General features: G+C 43.8%; 1 long non-coding RNA gene across 1 annotated transcript; it reads left to right on the top strand.

Annotated features, from left to right (window-relative positions):
• The first annotated feature begins 11134 nt into the window (after positions 1-11134).
• Positions 11135-17327, top strand: LOC308190546. Its single transcript, XR_013947312.1, has 3 exons — positions 11135-15280; positions 15457-15516; positions 16635-17327. It is a non-coding gene; the product is annotated as an uncharacterized lncRNA (long non-coding RNA).
• Positions 17328-17712: the final 385 nt, after the last annotated feature.

Raw genomic sequence — 17712 nt, 5'->3', positions numbered from 1 at the left:
AGGCAAGGAATTTCCACAGCAGCTACTAATTTTGATTATGTTTCTATACATTGAGTTTAAAGTACCTAAGGAAAAATTTCCAAAATGCCGTCTTTCAAACTGCAGCTGTACTGAGTGTAAACTGGAGGTGTATGGCCATCACGGCTTCTTGGCAACCAGAGATATCTCTGAGGAAGCTTGCGGGTAAATTACTTACCCTTTTTCTGAAAAACAGAAGTTAGATAAAATGATGGTGAAGTGTGGGCTTCCCTTCCCCCGTGCTGCTCATAACACAGAAAGAAAAGCTATACTTATTTGTTCTGTGCCGGCAGGTGTAGTAACTGAAATCAAAGTCCTCTCTTCTCCAAAGGGCGTACTCGGAGTAAACTGTTTCCTAGAATCGAGAACAGGATTTCCCCTACCACAAACTACTCCTTTTATCTTCCTTCTTTTAAGCAGTATCTTCTAGCTGAGAAAATCCCATCTCCTTTTGTCCACAGCCATTTAACTCTTGCTAGGCTTAGTTCCATATTTTCTGGAACAAATGATTGTTTGATTTTCACTGTGCCTTAACAATTCTGTTTGGGTTTTGCAGAGACTCAGAAAATTTGGACTGGCTGAAATACCCCAAGAGCCACAGAGTGAGTTCATGTCTGAGCTAGCCTGAAACCAGAGCCTAGGACTTGTTAAATTAGTTCCCTATAATGTCTACACAGATCTAACCAACAGCCTCTCTTCAAGAAAAGGAAATATTTCCCATGTCATAAACTTCCTTTTTGGTATAGGGAGATCAGACTTTTAATTGTCCCAAAGAGGAAGAATGCTGTTCTTCTATGGGGTTCCCGCTCTGAAGGTCACGAGGAGATGGCAGGAGTTCTTTCAGTTGGTAATGACAGAAAATATTCGTTCAAATACATTCAGCATGTCAAGTGGCATTTTAAAAATCCTTTGAGAGTGAGATGGACACAGCTGCAGGCAACTGCTTTTGTCTAGGCAGGAATAGGGCACGGAGGGGTCACATTTGCTCCAGACTGAATTATCTTGCACAAATCACACTAGAAAAAAATCTTTCTAACGGCTTCTTGAAAAGATCCGATTTGACAACCTAAAATCCAACTCTTAAGATTAGACTCTTAAATCTTGTGAGTTTAAAAAAATGAAGACTGTTAAATCTTGTAAGTTTTAAAAAATATGCATATTTGCAGCTATTCAAAAGGATAAAAAACTAGAGGATCTGTGTTTCAGGATAGAGCTTAGCTGCTGTTACATGTCATGAATAACTGTGACTCCATACAAAGTCTTTTTTCACAAAGGTCCTCCCAGTTGTATCTCCACTGCAGACAGCAGACCAAAAATATTCAAGGTCAGTGGGCTACATCAGGAATTTACTCCAAGGAGCTTTGTGGGATTAAATGTTGGGTTCTTCTAAAAGTTTCTTTATTTTCCATGTAATACTTTTAAAATCAAATATTATGTAACACTGAGATGTGTTTAAGAGAAGTGTTGGTTTTAGGTATGACACTTCCTTCATCAGAATTACATCACTTGTGCTGAGATAAGCTAACTTCTTTGACAGCAGCGTGTTGACTGTAAGTCATGCTATTTATACTAGATCTTTTATCCCAACACACAGGTAAGTAGCTCTCTCACCCTAAGTTTCACTTCCTGAAATAAACACACACACTAGCGCTGAAGTCTGAGCAACCACAACCAGCATTTTAGCCACTGCAAATGAAATTAGAGCCCAATTTGATATGGCAGAGTCTGCAATTGCTAGAAAATCCCTTTGGCAATTTTCATGCTAATAACTTCCTCTGCTCATACCAGAAGGTTATGGCCTAGCAGCTTCCAATTTCTTCACTCGTCGCCTGTCTAAAATCACACTACCTTTCTTTAAAATGACTCTAAGACTTTTCCCTGGAATGATTAACTTAACAATATTCCACTCTTCAGTGGTATTTAAATACGCTTAGACATGCTCATGAATTAACCTTCATAACCTCCATTATGAATTCATGGGTATCGTACTTACTACACAAATTAGTTACTGTTAGATGTTCAAACAATCAATTTCATGCTTTCTCTTATGCTCTGGGCTTACAAAAATATTTACAGAGCTTTCTCATTAGCTTTTCTCAAATCCTTTTTTTTTTTGTTTGTTTGCCACAATACAGAAGCCTCAGCAACAGCTTACATCCCATGATCAGTAGTGATCGGTAGCGCTTCTCTCAGACTGTTTTCATCTGTTGTTTCTTGTCACACACCTCAAAAGCAATTTGGAGCAGGATTACCTCTTCGTTTCAGTTTGTTTTTATTCACAGTAGTGGATAAATGGGGAGACGGATAGGTAAAGGCTAAATGCCTTGCCTAAAATAGACAGTGATGGCTAGGAGTTAGGGTACTATCCATCTTGCTGTGTTTGCATCCTTTTTCTCACGGTTACCATCCTTCTCGTTCTAGAGGAAGCCCAAGAGTTCTAGAAAGGATGAAAAATCAAATCTAAAAAGGAAGGAAGATTACGATGAGTAATTCTAGGGAATGGGAAGAGTTCCTCATCCAGTTTACCAAGAGCATCAAAACTTTAGCAAAGCTCATAAAATAAATAAGTAAATAAATAAATGCCATGGCTGCTTTTAACCACTAGGAGACGTATTCAGACCACCTCCCGCTTATAAGCGACATGGCAAATTTTAGCTTTTAAGTCAAGGGAATGGTAAAGATCTTCTGTCAGCCAGGGCTGCAGTCATCGACACCTCATCCATGCTTGCGTTTGGGATTGCCAAGCTCCCGACACTCTCAGGAACGCTCGATATTTCCCAGACTAAGCTGAGACGTAAGCTCCACGGCAACCCAAACTCTTGAAGAGTGCCTATATGCAGCCCAGATTTCCTCATGGTCCCACTCTTCTAAGTGTGATCACATCATGCCCCGCGTGGACGGCCAGTCTTGACAGAGCTGGAGGGAAGGGAAATGGTTCCACCCCAATCTCACACAAAAACCTTAGGAAATATGAAAATATAAATAAAATACACAAAGAGAGGGTAGTAAGCCTTTCTGATTCTGGAGGGGTTGGTAGCTAGAGCCTCAACTTCTCAGAAAGTCACTTCAGCTAAAGAGTCCATTGTCATTAAAGACTCATCCTATTTTCATAAAGACTCGTCCTCTGGACTCCACAAGGGCCTGGAAAAGGGGGAAACATTCCTCGACTAGGATTGTTAATTGCTATGGGCAATACACTCTTTTTGCCTGCAACTGCCACAAAATCTGAGGATGTTGGGTGTTTGATTGTTTTAAATATTAATTCTTTCAAAGCTCCAAATAGGTCTTTGAGGGATTTTGCACTCCTGTGATATTTGTCATTTCAAGGCTCAGAGATCACAAATTTCTTTAGGAAAGTACATCAGGTCAGCTGCAGAAAAAAATGAGATTTCTTTATCCACCGCCAATTTTACTAAACAGGTTCAAAATGTGAAGAGGTTCAACAATGAAGAAAAAGACAAACAAAACCCAGACCTTTGCGACTTCTACTTCATTAGTTTTTCGTGATGAAATTAGTTAAATTCTGTCCAGTGTAAGCAGTTCACACACAGAGCAGTTTGCAGGACAAATCCACAGGCTTGTTACACAGTTCTAAAGCTCAGAAAATTATTTAGAAGACAGCCCTTTTGTTAACTTTTTTATTATCCAAGGAAGTACATAACATCTGCGTTTAAAAATGCCTATGCAATTGTTCAGATATTATGGGTGTGCTTTATTAAAGCAGCTCCCCTACTCCAACTACGCTGCCCACCTCCCTGAGAGCAGCAGCTCATCCCGGTATTTCCCTGCCTATTACAAATGTGAGCATGGTAGTTCGATTAGTTGACCTTTTGAGAGGTATTAAACCTCTGTGTGATGCAACAGGATTGTACAGTGCTGTGCAGTTCTTGTATGAAGAACAAGCACTGAAAAAACCTGCATTTAACCCACAGATGAAATTTGGTCACATGAGGTTTTCCATTCCAAGGTAAGGAAACCTCTCACTCTTCAGAGGTTGAGCTACATCCTACCAGGGAGAGGAAGAGCCTCGATATTTTCTTTTTTGTTCTTCATCTTCAAGAGTGACACAGCTACAGTAACTATTTCATAGAAGCAAAGGCACTGAAGGCATCTTTAATGGAGTGTGTGGCAGCAAAGAGGCCAGAGTGTTATGCTCTGGATGTAAGTTTGGATCTTGCATGGCAAAAAATGTTAAATCAGCTGGCTCAACTATCGGTTTTACCCATTTGTACCAGATCTAGCTATGTCTCTCCTTTGTGTGCTAATGGCTGCTGAAATCTTCCTGCCTTAACCACGCCGGCCTTTGGTGCACTGCAGTCTTCTCGTATTTTTCTCAAGTGGAAGAACTATCCATAAACCAAGCTATGATATATGACTTAACTGTTCTCATCAGCAAAAACTACAGAGCCCAGAGCTTGAAAATGGTGGTGCTGGTCAAACAAAGAGGTGGGACTAGGTCACAGATGCACACCGGCCAAACAGCCCTGCGGCCACTGCACACTTCTGATGTGTCGTCAGGGCTGGACATCTTTTCGTAAGCCTTTTGTATAACCCTGAGCAAATCACGTCACCTGCCAGCCACACAATTCTCTGTAAAATGAGAAGTTTTCCCTCATCTGTGGGGAACCACTTCCTAACATAAGCAAAGTAATTGAGAACCTCTGATTAAAGGTGTAAATCTAGATGTTTCATTAAGTAGTACATGAATAATCTCAGAGATCAGACTTCAGTTGCAGGATATGGTGCTGACACACTGACAGCCATTTCTAAAAGGAAGCAGTGTCATGGCTGTGGACTGTTTTTTGTTTGTTTCTTTCTTTCTTTCTTTCTTTTCTTTTTTATTAGCCTAGCTATAAGCAGAAGTCTTTCAACAGACAAGAATTTGTACAAGTGATGTTTGATCACTGGTGAACCGTGGATTGCTCGAGCCCCAACTTACTGCCTTCTGCACGTAAAGAAGTGAAAGCACCAAGTGAAGCTTTTCCCACAGTAGCAGTACCTACAAGGTATCCACCCGTTCTCATTCGAGGCACAAGTCTACAGCCTTTGCTTTATTAAGGATGCTTACAGGTGCTTTTTTTACCCATCTGCCTGTTATCACAAAAGTGGCAGGAACTTAGTTCTGCTCAAAATGTTGCCCTTCTGTCACATTTGACTGAAAAGAGATTTAAACATTATTAGCAAGAGAAGGAAGCGTGGGGAGAAATCCACCAGATGCCATGATCCTACAAAGTCTTTGTAGGAAACCAATGAGAAATATGCAATTAAACTCCAGCCAGCATCAGAGAAAGATGGGAAGACACAGCTGTCATTGGACAGAATGAAAATGCTCTGGCAGCCAAAGAGAGCAACTTTCTGTGAAAGTTTCTTTCCAGACAGCACAGAACATCCAAACGCGACCTTTTTCCTCTGGAATCCAGCACTGACTGTTTTTTTGTTTGTTTGTTTTTGCTTAAGTTGCATACATCATTGCTGAATGCAGGAAGCACTTAGGTCTTTACCTGCTCTCCAGTCCAAAAAGCAAGAATAGATGGGCAAATTTCCTTTTTATTTCCCAGTTTAGAGAAAATAAATTATATCGGAATGGTCCAGAGAAGAGCTGACAGCTTTCTGAAGACAAGAAAACCTCCTCTGGCTCCATTCCCAGGAGATAAGCATTCAATGTTGTGCCACACACATCTGTACCTTCTCGTGCTTTTCAAGAAGCTGCGGCCACAGACCCAGCTCTCCTGGACCTGGCCTCCCTACTCCGCAGGGTTAATGTCTGCAGCCAAATGCACACTCATTTGTTTGTGCTCAGCTGCAGGGACAATGGAGCCACAGTGATGTGCAAACAACACCTCGCCTTGTAGGCAGTAAGTCACAGGCTGAATGTTGAGCACAAGCCATGTGCAAGCTCATCTCTGGCCCTTGTCCAAATCCCCACATACCCCCCCCAGGTACAAATATAAGAAATTAGATGGCGCTGAATACCTAAATTTAAACTCTTCCTGGTTTTATGGAAGTAACAGATTGCAGCTCCTTTTTGGCTTCTCCCAGCATACAGGCTCAACAGCTAGCCTGGTGCCCAACTACATGCAGCAGTCAGCACAATTAAACCATTATTATAGCATCTTAAATGACGTCTGCCAACAGTCCACAGCCCTCCTACTCAGGCTTGGCAGAGCCTGCCCCCTATAGCTAGTAGCCATGGGGAGCAGGTGGCCCAGATTGCTCTTCCCAGCTCCCCGTGCCATATTATCCCATCTGTCACAGGCACCAGAAGGTATGCCCACCCTATACACAAGGGTGGGCTGCCCTGCTGAGGCTGGGGCTGCTTGGGGGTTCCTCTGACCCCCTCCTGGATCGCTGAGCAGTGCTGACGACACCAGGATCAGCTGAACCAGAGGAGCAAGGAGCTGAGCAGCAATTCGGCACAGCTCAGCAACATCCCAGCCCACCAAACTCTGACCCTGGGGTGCCCTGAAGACCCAGACCCCATGCTCAGGGGCACCACGAAGCAGACAGCACTTTTACAGAGGGATCAGCAGAGACGGGTTTAATACATGATGTGAACGCAGCCGTAGTAAGCAGGTGGGTAAAGTCCTGTGCGATTTGCTGTGCATCCTCTTAATTCAGCCCTGCAATTTCTGCCCTGATGATTTGTGCTCAGAGATCGCTACCAGGGGCTGGACTGGCAAAATTCTGCAGGCAGTGGGGGTCCAGTAACCAGAAGTGCTAAAGCACATGATAAACATTATATATATATATATATATATATATATATGGGAAGGGAGAATAGGTGTGACTGAGTGCATTTTTCCAAACTGTACGTACCATTGCCCCTTTCTGAAATTCAGAGGGAAGCCACTGCACGTTGCATGCCCCGCTGACATAAATTCCCACTGGGATGTGGCTCTGAAACGCCCTGTGCTTGCAAGTCACGGTGCAGTTTGTGCCAGCAGGGCAAACAGCACTGCCCCCGGGAAGGATCACCTCCGGGTCCCCCGGGAGCACAGGCTGCTCAGCACCCATCACCCAGAGGACCAGGGTGTCTGAGTGCCTTCCCCTCACTTGACAGGCTCTGAAATGCTATTTCAATGAGTCCTCCCCGATTTAAACATCCTGGCTAGAGGCTGCAGCACTTCAGATGCACTTTTTACTTCAAAAAAATAATAAAAAAAGGCACACCTGACAGCACAAATTAGTCACAGCTGTGGAAAACCTAAGAAAATGCATTAATATCAGAGCAGAGCCTTGGCTCCCAAGACAGTGTTTTCATTAGCTGCAAAGTACAGATAACATTTTTTGTCTGTTGCCTATTCACATTTTGAGAGCCAAATATTCCCTTCAACCAGGAGCACCTGAGTGCTCCGTACCCCACTTTTTTTTCGGTGATTTGTGCACTAATCTTTTCTCTCCTTGAAAACTTAACCCAAACCCATGCCTACTTCTAATGGGGGGAAGTTTCCACAATCTGAGCTATGTTCTTTTTGCATCACTCTATTTTTGTGCCACCACCGATGTTTTCCTGCGACGGGAGCCTGCAGCAAAGCCCTTGCTATGAAACTTTTACCTTTTGGGATACGATAGAGAAGGGAACCTGAAGGGAAATGTCTTCTTTGCTGGCCACATGGAGGCACGGAGAACCCGGGCACAGCCAAGCCAAAACGCAGATGAGGTCAAAAGGATGCACACAAGTGCCAAAGCTGTCCCCTCTCACTGCCAGTACCACTGCTGAAACAGGATATTTGGTCAGGAAGAAAGCCCCCTTCTCATCCCCAGTGGGATTCCCCAAATCTGTGGTGCGATGTGAGATTCCCCATCCTCCTCCTCTACCACGAGCAGCTGCTGCCTCACCCCTGAGGTTGCTCTTGAGTTTTATGGGAGTTAATCGCAGCAAAGGATGTGTCCAGCTGGGATGCAGAAGGGTCTGGCCACGAGAAGGATTTTATAGGACCCCTGGTTCCTGATCTGGCTCCAGCACCCTCCCAAGGAAGGATTTCTCCACAGCTCCCTGGGCTGTGCTCAGTAATTAGACTGATTCCAGATGTTGCCCAGCGAGGGGCTCTGAAGGAGGAAAAGAGGTGGTTCTTTGTTTGTTTTTTTTTTTTTCAGAAAAAGGTAGAAGTTTGTTTTCTGGCAGCTGGACTTCATTCGAACAGCCTGGCGGAAAGTTACATCGGTATTAAAGACAGACTTGATCACAAAGAGATCTTGTATGAACTACAAAAAAAAGGAAAAGGAAAAGGAAAGAGAAAGAGAAAGAGACAAAGAAAAAAAAGAAAAAGAAAAAAAAAGAGAAAAAGAAAAAGAAAAAGAAAAAGAAAAAGAAAAAGAAAAAGAAAAAGAAAAAGAAAAAGAAAAAGAAAAAGAAAAAGAAAAAGAAAAAGAAAAAGAAAAAGAAAAAGAAAAAGAAAAAGAAAAAGAAAAAGAAAAAGAAAAAGAAAAAGAAAAAGAAAAAGAAAAAGAAAAAGAAAAAGAAAAAGAAAAAGAAAAAGAAAGAAAAAGAAAAGGAAAAAGAAAGAAAAAGAAAAGGAAAAAGAAAAGGAAAAAGAAAAAGAAAAAGAAAAAGAAAAGGAAAAAGAAAAAGAAAAAGAAAAAGAAAGAAAAAGAAAAAGAAAAAGAAAAAGAAAAAGAAAAAGAAAAAGAAAAAGAAAAAGAAAAAGAAAAAGAAAAAGAAAAAGAAAAAGAAAAAGAAAAAGAAAAAGAAAAAGAAAAAGAAAAAGAAAAAGAAAAAGAAAAAGAAAAAGAAAAAGAAAAAGAAAAAGAAAAAGAAAAAGAAAAGGAAAAAGAAAGAAAAAGAAAAGGAAAAAGAAAGAAAAAGAAAAGGAAAAAGAAAAGGAAAAAGAAAAGGAAAAAGAAAAGGAAAAAGAAAAAGAAAAAGAAAAAGAAAAAGAAAAGGAAAAAGAAAAAGAAAAAGAAAAAGAAAAAGAAAAAGAAAAAGAAAAGGAAAAAGAAAAAGAAAAAGAAAAAGAAAAAGAAAAAGAAAAAGAAAAAGAAAAAGAAAAAGAAAAAGAAAAAGAAAAAAAGGAAAAAAGAAAAAGAAAACGAAAACGAAAACGAAAAAGAAAAAGAAAAAGAAAAAGAAAAAGAACAAGAAAAAGAAAAAGAAAAGGAAAAAAGAAAAAGAAAAAGAAAAAGAAAAAGAAAAAGAAAAAGAAAAAGAAAAAGAAAAAGAAAAGGAAAAAGAAAACGAAAACGAAAAAGAAAAAGAAGAAGAAGAAGAAGAAAAAGAAAAAGACTGGGGAAATAAACTTTTTATAAAAACGTTTAAATAGCCATCCTAGTAGAGGAAATAAAGAAAAGGCAAAGCTCGCGTTGTCTGAAGGAGATCCATCCATCGTTGTCCAGCACGGGCATGCTACGAGAGGTGGGTGCAGGTGGGGAGGAAAGGAGGAGGTGAGCTCCTGCTGGAGCAGGGAGCTGAGACTCAGACACCTTGCCTGGTGTACGGTGTTATCATAAAGACAGGGCTAATTAGCTAGGAAGAAACAATTTAGAGAGTAGAGAGTTGAAAGTTGGGCCACTTACCTGAAGCCTCATATCAACGCGTTAATCAGGAGGAGACAGCACTGAATAGGATGACTGAAAATTAGGATTTTTGCTAGAAACCCTGAAAAGAAGCTGGAACGGGGTAAGACCTGGGAGATTTCCTTCCTCCGGACACGGCTGAGGAAGACTATCCTTCCCACCACAGCTGGGATGGCAGCGTCCCACCTGAGCTATTGCTGCAAGCACGGAAGCTCCCCCCTATTTTGTGTCCTTCTGCCCCCACCGTGAACAATTCCCCGCTGCTGATGCCCTGCATTGGCTCTCTGGTGGCTTCTGGCCAGGTCCTGGGGGACATTTGGTGCTTCTGGTTACGAGCTGATGTGTGAGATGAAGAAACATCACACGTGGTCCACGCCGAGCCATCCGTCAGACCTCCTGTCCCTGCTTGCCACCTTTCTCGAGGATCTTCTTTGGGATTTGTCTGAGCGGTGTTACGGGGGGCTGGCCCCATCACGGTTACAATTTCAGGCTTCACTGTCCTCTGCGGAGGTTGGGGCGGAGGGGGGTGAGTTTTCCTCTCCAGGTTCCTTCCCTCCTGCCTCCCCCTCGCACAGGAACCTGAGCAAAAAGCCGGGAGCCTACCAGGAGAGGAAATGCTTTGAAAATGAGATCTCCTACTTCTGTGCAGCGGAACGGGCTATTTTAGGACCAGCTTGCGTTGGAGGTGCGGGATGGGATGCGATTCCTGCAGCTGCCAAAGGAAACGCTGCTGTACCCAAAGCACCCCGGGTGCATTTGGCAACACCGCTTACAAAAGTCAGCCCCGAGCAGCTCCCGCAGAAATCCCACCCGTTGTCCGCCTGAGATTCAGCGATTTCCCCATCCAGCTGTAGCTCCCCAGCCTTTTACAAGCCCTCAGAGAATCAAAGGCGCTCTGGAAGCAGCTACAGCACGTCACAGCCCTGCTGGGTCTCACCAGGGACGCTGCTGCTGAAATCTTTGGTTCTTCCATTTTCTCCTAGGCGATGCGCAGAGCCCTGCAGCTTGCTACCTGTGGATTTATGGCCCTTCAGCAGCATTCGAGCAGGATGCTGCCGTCTCTATTCTCGCCGAGATTTACAGCTGGTTCCGCCTAGAAACAGGCCCCTTTTCTTTTTTTTAATTGAGTGATCTGTCTTCGGGGGAAATATTTTATTTCGGGTCGGGTGTTTCAAGGTCTTTGGCTGTGTCACTGCCACTTTATTTAGCTGCCCTGTCGTAGCAGCCTCGTGTACTATCTGTGGCAACCTTCATGGCTCATACCTTCATCTTTCATTTTATGCGTCTCCGTGATTCTTCCCAAGCTGCCTCCGAGACCGAAGCATGGCCCTAAATTAGGACTTAGCTACGTGGGAGGCTTTTCCAGAGATTTTGGGATAATTCCTCTCCCTGGAAAGACTTCCTGCAGGATATATGTCTACGGGTGGGCGTTACAGCTGTCATAGCTCACTGTGCTGTTGTGCCACCGTAAATAAGTACGAGCACCAGCTCCGAAAAAGTCCTTGGCTATAACTGAAGAAAGATCAGTGTGTGCCCACATCCAGCAATCAACTATATGTGAGGCTTTATAGGGGATGGGATGGGATGGGATGGGATGGGATGGGATGGGATGGGATGGTTTTTTTTTTAATGCAGCTGCACAATATATGCGATTGCTGACATTGGAAGACTGTCCTCAGCGTTTGTTCCTCTGTTTCAAAAATAAATAACAAGGCTGAGCAGTTCAGGGACAAGCGGCATTCTTGCAGCGATGAACAAAAGAAGAACTAAAAGAAGGATTGGAGCCGTTTATCTGGGAAGGACAAAATGCAATATAGCAAATAATGAACAGCCTAGGACATGTGGATTGAGCGCCTGTTTTCCCTTTCATACAGTAAAAGAGCAAAATGTCATTGAGAGAGATGAGAAAGAGAAAATTATAATTTTACAGCAGAAGCACTTGCTCAGTGTAACTACAAACCATGGGGCTCTGGAGTTTGCTTAAAACCCAAAAGAGAGAAAACTTGGTACAGGAACAGGAACATCTATAGATACCTCAGGAGGGAGATAAACACTTCAGTACCCATTATATATAGGGGATTGATATTATTCCATCAGGGAAAGGAGAGCTCAGGGCTTGTTTGCACCCTGTACAGATGTCTCCATCACTAAACCCCCTCCGAAGCAAGCCGCCCCACCGAACAGCCATGCAGCCACTCCTGTAGTGAAGTCTGTGTTCCCAAGGGATAGCACCAGCACTGAAGGCAAAGGAGCTGCCTCTGATTTCCCAAAATATATCACATCTGCCTTTTGTGCCGGTTCTCAGCGCGGCGGCGCACACTAGGGCTACTGTTCAGAAACAGCTGCCAGTTCAGCAAGGGAAAAATATTATATCTGAAGGAGCTGCGATGCGGTGGACTTTCCTGGTTGCCCTGGAAACACTGGGATGCTGAAGGCTCGGGGCAGCTTTGTCCGAGGGCTTTGCGTGGCACCAGGAGCCTCGGCCACGGCAGCGCTCGCCGAGACGCCGACACGAGCATCGATCTCAGCCAGCAGCTGCAGGGCGGGTCAGCTTGCTCTCCTTCCTGGGATTAATATCAGCTCTTGGCCAGCCTGGTCCTTTCGAGCCGAGTTTCCTCAGCTCGAATGCGCATCTGTGGCGTGCGGCAGCTGCTCCTGGCTTTGAGATGCTCGTTGCCCCAGGTGGGTGCAGACACGGCGTCTTGTTTGCCTTGACGAAGCGGCAGAGGGAGCTCAGGCAGTTCAAACATCCCTGGAAGAAATCTAGCAGTGATTTGGGACTTCTGGCTGCAGTATCACACGTTGCTACCAGCACACAGCTGTTCTCCAGTTGCATAGCACGACGGAGCCAGCCTGACTATTCTTCTTAGCTCTATTACCATTTTTTTTACCGATATTCTCAGCTGCATGGCCTCAGTGCTACGTAAAGCTGAGAAACTGCAAATTTTACAGTTTTCAGTAGGATTTCCATGTGCTCAGTGCCCCTCGGACCAGGACCCTGCTTCGTCCTGCTCTGTAAGGCGCTATTTTGTGGCCAAGTTTCTCCCTCAATGCCAAGGTTTTAAAAGACTCGAATAAAAATGTTATTTTGCAAGCAGGATCTAAATCCCCGGATTACGAAGCATTCTAGGAATGGATGGGAGTGTCTTCCTGCAGAGCTCATGGTGGCTCTGCTGTGACATTTTGCTGATGAGCACACGCCAGAATTTCATGATCTAAACACAAGAGCTAAGTCCTCACACAAGACCAAGATCCAAACACAAGCTTTGGGTCAGATTTTTGTTTCCCCACTCCATCCAACCCAAAGTGGGCTTCCTAGTTGTTCCCTCAGTAACCAGTACGTATGTCTGAAATGAATTTAAGATTTTTATGTATGAGGCAAACAAATTGAGATTAGAACAGGTTCCAGCAATGGCCAGTGCCTACCTGATTTAGGGGAAAAAGGCACAGAATTTCCTCCTTTTATATTAAGTCTTTTATATACATGGAAGTCTGTGTCTACGGGTGAGAAATCCTGAAACTAGCAGCTGTGCTGCAGGTTTATCATCTGGGTAGGGAACGAGGCAAATATGGTTAAGGGAACAGGATGAAAAATACCTGCTCCTGAAGATTTCTTTCCAATTTTAATCAATAAAAGGCACAACAGTGGAAAAGTTAGTATTTATATTTAACGTCCAAGTTCATAACTCTACAAATTAGAAACTTCTTTTCAGGGAGCACACCTCACAGTCAGGCTGAATGGCTGAAAGGAGTTGCGTTTGTGGACACGGTTCATGCCTGGTCTTTCATGCCCTTGAATATGCAGGGAATGGAAACATCAAGGCGTTATTTCGCCTACTAGTTGGAAATAACTGAGCCCTAATGTTGAATCAATTCATAGAATAAACCCTGTGCATAGCTGCTGAGTGAATCAATGTGAGGAGACAGTGAACTGAAAACCCTCTGCAAATAGTTAGAAAAAAATAAAAAACAGCTTGCAGCTGTCCTTTTTTGATATCCCGGAAAAGTCTGGGCCTAAAAGTGAGTTGGTTGCCCAGGTCCCATCTAGGTTAACAAATTCATAGAGAAGCAAATGAGGAGAGACTGTGGGAAAAGGGACAAAGGAAAGAAATTGAAATTAAAGAGGAAAGGTGATGGAGGTAAGATGGGTGGTCGCAGGTAAGCAGCAGCGTGGATGGGTGAGGGGAGAAGAGTCAAAAGAGGAAACCATTCACAATGGGAGAGTAGGAAAACGAAGTGGGATGGGGTTAAGGGCAGCAGGTAGAGTAGAGGGAAAGCTCAGCCTCTTTCTTGCTGCTCCAAGGTGGGAGCACCAGCAGGGAGAGCTGCCGTTCATCAAAACCCTTTAGCATAACCCTAGAAACCACCAGTCTCTCCTTGCCCTTAATCTGTTTTATTGGGACATTTTTCCTCCTTTTTCCTTTTATTGAAAAAAAAAAATAGCAATTAGCAGTAACCTTGCTTGCAACTTGCAGATACTTAGAAGCTCAGGTGGAGGCAAGGGCAGCACTGGTGTGCTGGGTGAGGTGCTGAGCAGACGTGTTAGCCCTGAGTCCTGTCCCTGCCAAACTCTTGTAGGTGCTGCCTAATCCTGATCACTCGCTGGGCTCTGCTGCCCTGCAGCTGCAGTGCCAGCGCCGACAGCCACCGAAATAGTGGGGAAGAAGAGACAAACGAATGCCAGCTGCACAAAAAGTGTGCAGCTAAACACGAGGGCATTGTGCGAAACAAGGAGCAGGGAAAGACGAGGCATGGAGAAGACAAGTGAGAGCTGAGGATCGATGCGTCACAGACACCAGGTTGCCATCGAGCTGCTCCCTCGATGCACGCTCATCAAAATGCCACTCCATAAAGGGGATGCTTTTTGGCCTTCCACTTCTCTCTGACTGGTAAGCTGCTAAATGCCAGGAGGCTCCAGATGCACGACCATATCCCTCTTCCCTAGAGCATGGACAACACACCCAACCCTGCATCTGGGCTGGGGGAAAATAAATAAATAAATAACATGAAGTGGAGATGGATGAGCAATAGGGTTAATAAATAAAATAAATTGGATGAGCAATAGGGTTAAGAGATTTGTAATTGACAATACAGTGAAAATACAGCATTTGCCTGTTGCTTCTTCCCCTGTTGCCGTATTTCAAGGATCTACAAGATTTTTTTTCCAGCTCTCATCCAAGTTCTCCTCGGATGCAGATTCACACTGCAGTTTCTGCTGCATGGTCCAAGAGTGGTCCCTTAAGGTTGCTCTCGCTGCATGTTTGTGCTCCTGTTCATCCTTGTGCAGGTCCAGAGCTTTATGCTGGGGCTTTCTGTCTTATATATAGGTCTTTTGGGGGCTTCATTTTTGCCCATTGAAACTATAAGATCTGAAATAAAGCTAATAATCTGGGAGGTGAGTCCTTCTTCTCCCACTGCTGCTCAGTATATTCATGCAATGGATGCACCAAGCATCCCTACGCAGCTGCTATCCTGTCCGTGGCCGGGTGCTTTTAGAGCCTTTTATCTCCACGATCTCCTCTTCTTTTTTTCTCTCATCTGCTGGATGGAGGTAATGAAGATTTAAGTACGACGTGCAAACCCATCTGTCCTGGCAGAGCGGCTGGAGCTGTGCAGAGCTGAGGATCTTTGTGAGCAGCTCCATGGGTGGTTCCGCCTGGGGCCAAACGGATTCCATATGCGAGGTCATCTGTCATGCAGAAGGCACCGTCCTTCTCTCTGAGAAATCCTTTTCCTCTCCTGAAATACAGTGAGTACACTGTCACTTAACCCAGCATGCTGTTTTGCCATGAAGGTGTTAGCATGGAGCAATTCTTTGGTAATTTCTAAAAGTACAATGGCTTTATATATATATATATATATATATATGTATATAGTCTGTAGACAGCTAGTGATGCCATTTTACTGATTTTATTCTTGCTGTAGTCTCTTCATGCAGGTGATTCCAGTGCCCGGATACCTTTGAGGAACCTCATCTTGGGTGAGGTGAGTAGTCTGCAATGAAGCTACTCCATGCCTGAGCTTTTAATTGTAGGCTCAGACCATTACACAAGGAGGAACAAGTTTCCACTCCGCATATCTGGTGGTTTCTCCACCCCATTTCTCATCTATGCCTATAGCTGGGGGCTAACTCATCCGGATTTTTCTTACCAGCCAGTTTTCCAGTTCTGATTTCTACTGTTCTGTAGCAGCAGATGTTCAGATTCTGAATATTTTCCAAAGCTACCCAATTATTAGTAGGTATAATTAACACCCGAATCCTTAATCCATAAGCCTGGTTTAGGCTGGATCCAGTCCTACTGTGCTTACAAAATAAAACCTCAATATGAACATCACATCTTTAAAGAGCAAAAAGCATCCTAGCTCCCAGTCCTACCCTGTACTTGTAGAATACAGAAAGCAAGAAGCATTACTACAAGGTGTAGCTGTTTGCCATAACTGTAGTACAACCTACTACTCACAAACTCTACAGATTTATTAGCGCCTAATTAATTACCGAGACACGTGTCTAAGCTCCTATGTTCAGGAAAGTGATTAATGTTACTCAGAGCTACCAGTTTGTGGGTCATTGTCTGCAAGTCTGTAACCAGGTTGTGGCAGTTCAACGAGATGCACGTTTCCTGTAGCTGACAATGGATTATTCACATAGGATGTGCGGCGTAATCGAGCTGAGGCTGGGGAAGCAAACATACCTTCTGGAATGTGCCCAGTTTGAGTCACACACTTCGGAAAAGATAAAGTTGCATAATTCAGGGATATTTCTATGCATTTGTACTGCAAATATTACAATCGTGTTCTGATGAAATACAGCACGATAGGACCAGTCTCGGTTCTTACTAGGATGTAGTTAAATAAATGAGAAGTGCAGATCAGTTTTTGGGTGGTTTCAGTTACGAGGCTATTTCAAGAAACCCATGAGGATTTCTCTAAACCGTGCAGCTGCAATGTGTGCAGGCAAACAGGATGCTGTTCTATCACCAAAGGAATAACAAACAATTCCAAAAGAGGGGGTAATTTGGTTAAATATAGCACTTGAAATAATACGCTAAGAACTCATGGGTTTCGTGATAATTCTACCTTTTTTTTTTTTTTTTTTTTTTCAGTGGATAATAGCAAAATCCTTACACGGGTAATGACTGCAAATGGTGTTCCTGCAAGAGAAGAAAAGTTGGAGATAACAACCGAAGAACAGCGAGGCAAGCTCTAGGAAATAAGATAGAGAAAAAAGCAACTGAATGCCTGAGGTCATTGCTTCGTCTACATCCGAGGCCAGATCCTTGAGGTCTTACGTGCACAGCGATGCTGAAAAAAATGTGCAATATTCCCTATCCACTGTGAATGTATTTCAGGTTCTGGCGACTGTCCGAGCATGAGCTCATGCCCTGATTTAGGGCAGCCCAAGGACCAGGCTCTGCTGTCTGTAGGTACCCTTCCCCATCAGCAGCCAAAAAGGACACCTAAGGAAGAGGATGAGAGTTGGACAGAGGTGTGAGGTACTTGTTTCAAAGTTTTCCGAAGCCACGCAAGCTTTTGGTTCCCACCGCACGCTGTGGCAGGAAGTCCCAAAGTTTAACCACAGGTGTGAAGAGTCACTTCCTTCTGTTTGCTTTGAGCTTGTCCTCTCCTACTTCAACTTGCTACTTCCTTACTCTTTTATTGGAGAAAAACAAGGAAAGATGAAGCTCTCATCACCTTCTCCGTGATATTCATGATGCCGTAGATTTCTCCTGGGCATCTCTCAGATTGAAGAGGTGGACCAGGTTGGTTCTTCCGTATATTAAACAGTTGCATTCTGCTATCCTCCTTGTTACTCTCCTCTGAAACCTTTTAGCTCTTTAATTTCCCTTTTAAATAAGAGGACGGGAGCTGCACATAGGATTCAAAAGGATAGGATTCAAGCTCAAAGGGATCCACAGGTATATGCAGCTGCACAACAACAATCTTCATCCCCTTCCTGACAGTTCCTAACATTTAATTTGCTTTAATAACTGCTGCTAAATATTTAGCAGGCATTTTCACAGAACAACTAGCGCAGCCCCATGTTCTCCCTCCTGGCTGGCAGTGCCCAGCTCAGGGCCATCACTTCACCGGTGAGTTGAGGGCTTCTTTCCCCTTGTGCATCATCCCATTGCTCTGTCACTGAGAGCCATCGAGTCCTTCTGCAGCTCTTCACAGCCTGTC

The sequence above is a fragment of the Anser brachyrhynchus genome (assembly GCF_964034855.1).
Source record: "Anser brachyrhynchus genome assembly, chromosome: 2".
NCBI lineage: Eukaryota > Metazoa > Chordata > Aves > Anseriformes > Anatidae > Anser > Anser brachyrhynchus.
The sequence above is the reverse complement of the archived record's forward strand: the minus strand, read 5'-3'. Positions and strand labels throughout refer to the sequence as shown.